Below are 5,954 nucleotides of genomic sequence, written 5' to 3'. Positions count from 1 at the left end.
TTCTAAGAATATGTATACTGGAGCTGTGTGCAATGCCCTTGGATTTTCATATGAAATATCAGGAAAATTTAAATATGTTAACCTGAGTTACAACCTTCTTAATCTGTTTATGTGTTGCAGGAGTGAGTAAAATACATGAAAGAAAGAGCGAACAGAAACAGAGCAAAGCAGAGAGGCTTAAACAGAACAAAAAGGGAGTAAAGCGAAGCAGAAGAAAAAAGGCGGAAAATGGCAGCTCTCATCAAATTTTCATGCTTTCCTTTCCGTTTTCATTTTATTAGCTCTGCACCTTTGGTAACTCTAATATATTATACTATCCTCATCCAAATCACTTTGAAAATTAAATCCCTCCCTCCCGCCTCCACCAGACACTTTAGGATTAACATTTTATCCGAGTGCTGCTCATGGATAAAGACAATGGGAGGGGAGAAGAACAAGACAAAGAAAAAAAAAAAAAAAAACCCGCACAACTTTAAGATAGGTTCACCTTTTTATCTAATGTTTTACATTTTTCTTTTGATTGGACAGGCACAGAATATTTCTAGCCAGCACCTCACAGCCTGTCAACACTCTAATACTTCATAATTTATAAAACAGCTTTCTTCCCCCAAAAGCTCAATATGCTTTACAGATACCTCATTGATGCTCACAATATTCCTTAAGGGAACACAGGCGACAAGAATTATTATGTGTTTTACTAGAGGGGGAAAGACTCAAGCAACAAGAATCCATTATCACTAGTGAGTTACAGAGAACTAGGGACTTCAATCTAAGGCTGCTACCTCCCTGACTGCACAGACTATAAAGAAATATGAAAATGACTGAGTCCTGGCACTCAGGAGGATAGGATTCCACAGAGAAGAAAGGTTGATTATCAACTAGCTATCAAATGCCTGTCTAACCTCTCCACTTGGGTATCTAATGGTCAACCCCAACTGTTTACAGTGTCCAAAACAAAATCTCCGATTCACTTCTAAAACTACTTTTTCCTCTAGTATTCTCATCTCATTATAGAACTGTGACCCACCTAGTTGATCAAGCAACTGGTATTCACTCATTATTTTTTTCGTTTCTTCCACTTCCATCCTGTGTAAGTTCTCCTGGTTCTACTTTCAAGACTGATTCTTCACAGATGTACTTCTACCCCTCTCTTGGATACTGCTCTAGTCCATATTTCCATCATCCATTTTAACAGCCTGGTGATCACACAAAATTGGTAAATTTCCAACATCCACTGGGATGTTACTGGGATTAATGCCATTATCACCCTCTTGACCACCGTTGCACTCTCCCTTCTTCCATTCTGACCTCTCCCTCCACCACAAATCACTCTTAACAGAACAGGAGGAGTAACTGAAAAATTCAAAAATGTACTTGTAACTTTGATCACTTATACAGCTAAGTGGTTAAAAGAACAATTCCACCAGTTTCATTAGAAAAGAACTCCCCTAGTTCATAGATATAGCATCCTCCTCAGAGATAACCACTTTTGATTCATTTGGTATTTATCGTGTGTGTGTGTGTGTGTGGCTGTGCGCGCACACACACCTGTGTGTATATGCCTATAAAACATGATACATTTATATACCACTCTTTAATTTTTAATTTTGAGGTATTATCTATTCACTTCCATCTATGGAAGATGAGGATTTGGCTCTCTTACTATTCTTCTCCATTTTTTTTTTTTTTTTTATTGCTTATACCTTCATCCTTCTGACATATTGTCATAATTTTGGCTATGTAACTATGCAACATTTCCATTTTTTGACTGCATAAATGCTACTTATACTGAGTCATGCATGTTTAGTTATTCTAGATACTTATAAAAAAAATTTAACCTTCATTCTTCCCTAAATATACTCAAATACATTTCATAGTCTCTCAGTTTTATCTTCTACAAGAAATTTCTAGCCCTGTCTTCTTGCTGACTCTATCTGGACTGGTTGAACTTTAAACCTGGTATACAGATGTCATTCTGGCATCCTCTTTTATTATCATGCAAAAGATTCCCTTTACTGTTTCACAAACCTCAGTGCTTCTTGTTTATTTACCTCATTTCTGTCAAGTGCAACCTCTAATAGGTTTCTGAGAGAGAATGAAAGGTAAATGCTTTTAACATCTTGCATATCTGAAAATTTCCTTATCTATCCTTACTTTTAATTGATAATTTAGCAGAGTAAAATAGTCTAGATTCTAGAATGGAAAGCATTTCACTCAGAATTGTGAGAGTATTGCTTCATTGTCTTCTAGCTTTCAGCATTGTTGTTAAAAAGTTTGAAGCTCCTGTGATTCTGATAATTTTCACGAAACTTTCCTTTTTGTTAATTTTGGAAGATTTTTCTAAAATATTCTGAAATTTAACAATCATGTGCCATGATATGTGTCTTTTTTTTTTTCTTTTAATTTGTTGTGCTTGTTACTTGGTGAATCCTTTAAGTCTGGCAATTAGTTCTGAGAAAATTAATTTCCTTGGCAATTTGTCCTCTTTTATTTTCTCTATTTTCTCTTTTTAGAATGACTATTATTTGGAGGCAGGGCCTGCTTAAATGGGTCTCTGATTTTTCTATTTTTTATCTCCTATTTTCTGTCTCTGACTTTTTGCTCTAGCCCCTGTGAGCTTCCCTCAATTTGATCATTCAATCCTTTCAGTTGGCATTCTACTCCAGTATTATATATGAATGTTATAAGATCTCTGTTCTATTCACTTTATGTGACTATATTTTGGGGTTATTGGTGCAGTACATTCTAGTATCTAGTTGAAGATATTAAATTTCTTAAGTTTTTTTTCTCCTTATATAGTTTCAGTTCTCACCCATCCATCATCTTTAACTGTTAAGTGCTACAGTGATATTTTAAAAGGCTTAAATAATGTTTTTCCTGTTAAAGCCTTCCAATATCATCCCAATGCACTTATAATAAAGCTTAAATTTCATTCCATGGGCTAGAAGATTGCAAATGATGTAGCCCTTGACTCCCTCTCCAAATTTACCTTATCTCATTCCAGTAGCTAATAGAAACTCAAATACCTGTTAAGTGATTGCAGTGATTCAAAAGCAAATTTATACAACCTTGAATATATCATGATTTTTACATTTACCATATTATTTCTCTGCTAATGTAGAATGCCAACCGATTTCCCACTCCAAATCATCATATTTGCCACTGCAAGTTAGTCTTCCTGGAGTATGGCCTAATCATGTGCTCTTCTAAAACCATTCTGACACATCAGTGATGAATGAAAGAAAAGTAAAGGTAACAGCCTAGTAGTCAAGGCTCCGCTAAATATGATTTCAACCTAACTCTCCATTTTTACCCATAAAAGTGATTACTGGTATAAATGAATAGAATAATTTTACCTGCTTATTCAGTCAGTGAGTGGGACCCAATTAATGAGTTACCTCCATCTGAAAAGACTAAAGAAAATTCATTGAGAAGGCCATTTTTTAATGTTAGGACTCAGAGTATGTGATCCTTCAAAAATTTTAGTGTAGAAGAATTTTGTTCAAAATAGTACCAGAATCTCCTTGAGTAGTAGCAAGGTGGGGAGTGAGTCAGGGGGAGGGCGCTGGCAGCATCGGGATGTTTAATGCTGAATTTGGAAATGAGACTGTAGGAAGAGACAATAGAGAAGTTGAGTTGAAAACCTACAGCAGCAGATATAACTCAAAAATAAAAATAGCCTAAAATTAGTAGCTATAGCTGCGTCCTATTTCAATGGCAAACAGAAAACACACACACAAAACTGGTCATAAGAATGCAATTGACTTGTCCATTCTTTCTCCTAGACCTAGATACTCCTTGGATCCACCAAGACAAATCTCCTTTCTAAAAGCCACTTCCCTTATTTACTGCACCATTATCTCGCATAGAGGCTGCTGAAATAGCTTCTTAATTAATTGATCTCTTCGCATCCAATCTTGGCTAGCTCTAATCCATTCTTTACACAGGACTCAGAGGGATCTTAAAATCCAAATCTGATCATTTTACTCTCCTGCTGAAATCCTTTACCCATTGCCAGTTGCTCTTGGACTAAACCCAGAATCTATAACTTTGACTAGGAGGCTCTGCATCTTCCAGCCTGGATTGAATCTACAATATTTTTATATGTCACTCTTCTTTCTGGTCTTCTCCTATATGCTAACTCCTGTTTGCCTTTCAGAAAATATCTTAAGTGTCACCTCCAGAGTGAAATTTTCCATGGCCTGACGATTACATTAAGCCCTCATTATATTTTCCCGAGGTATCTTACTTATACTTCTCCTTGATAGCCCACATCACTCCTGTAATTTTTACTTTAATATCTACCATCTCCTAGGTTGTAAGATAAATAAAATGATTAGCCTCATATTTGATGTATGATATATACTTAATCAGTGGTCCCCAACCTTTTTGGCACTAGGACTGGTGCTCTTATGAGAATCTAATGCCCAATGACCTGAGGTAGAGCTGAGGCAGTGATGCTAGTGCTGGGGAGCAGCTGCAAATACACATGAACCTTCCTCTCTTGCCAGCTGCTCACCTCTTGCTGTGTGGCTTGGTTCCTAACAGGCTACTGACTGGTACCAGTCTGTGGCCCAGGAGTTGGGGATCCCTATACTTAATAATAATTATTATTATTATAAAAATAGCTATTCCTTAAATACTTAATATATGCCAGGTGCTCAGAGTTTTATCAACCTTAATTTATCTATTCCTATTTTAGGGCTAAGAAGATGAAGGTACAGAACAATTACAGAAGAGCTTTCAAGCCCAGGAGACAGTAAAGATCACTAACTCTGGAATTAGATTACCGGGCTTAAATCCCAGCTCTGATATTTGCTGCATAATCTTAGGAAAGTGACAAGTCATAATTGTACTTATCTCATAGGATTTCAGGAGGATTAAATGAGGGAGAGAATAAATAAAATTATTAATCATTGAAAATATTCAATGTATATTTCTGGGCATGTGGTTCAAATACTTACTTCAGTGTACTACCTCTAATTTTTAATTAGTGAGATTTTATACACATCAATTCACAGTAGCTTGAGTGTAACTACTTTTAAATAGAATGGAAGTACTATTTCAGATATACGTGTTGTAGCCATTAGTTATGGTGCTAGGGAATGTGTATGACATACAGAGTGTAACTGTGAGCCATTGTGCAGGAAATCTGAGCTCTCCTAAGTGAATCGGGTTTCTCACAGCATCTGGAGTCAATACACTAAACAAAGCAGTGCTCACCAGTGCTAAAGTGAGAGGCAATATAATTTAGTATTTGAGCATCCCGTGAGTGTGAGGTGTTTCATTCCTCACATACGCCCCATTTTTCAGACAGTCAGCATTTTAATAGAATTTTTAAAGGATCATGTCCACATAATCATACTGATTTTGTTTTTTCAAAACCATTTCCCTTGGAGAAGAAAACTTCCATATATAATTCTATATATCTTAATCTGATAAGATTAAGAATAAATATTAGTAATGTCATGGCTTTTTTTTCCCCCAGTGAAAATGATAATGCACATCTATATGGGCAACCTCTACCATGATTCTAGGCAGGAAAATGTAACAGCAGATTTTGCTGTGCCCTTCAGTATGCCTGGAGACTACAGTGGTTCTGAAATACATAAGTGGAAAACAACCCTTCTCTGGCACTAAAGAGACTTTATTTTCTGCTCCATTAGTATCTTGCCCATTCAAAGTAAAACCACTTCTAAGGGGCTTTTAGAGGTGCTCTTCAATTTTTTACCCTCAGTGCATTATTATTTTCCTATTTGGAGAAATTTTCACTTGAAATTTACAATTTGCTTAGATAAAACTAGGTAGCTATCCTTATACATCCATAGCCAAGTTAGTAGCTGTAGATTTCAATGGAATAGAAGTTGAGACTAGAATCTGTTTATTGATTAACTGAACACCGAAGTGACTAATTCAAAGGTACCAGCATTAAGTCTATATATGATTTTGCAGTG

Source organism: Rousettus aegyptiacus, unplaced genomic scaffold (genome assembly GCF_014176215.1).
Source record: "Rousettus aegyptiacus isolate mRouAeg1 unplaced genomic scaffold, mRouAeg1.p scaffold_m13_p_8, whole genome shotgun sequence".
Taxonomy (NCBI): domain Eukaryota; kingdom Metazoa; phylum Chordata; class Mammalia; order Chiroptera; family Pteropodidae; genus Rousettus; species Rousettus aegyptiacus.
This window is presented reverse-complemented; position numbering follows the sequence as displayed.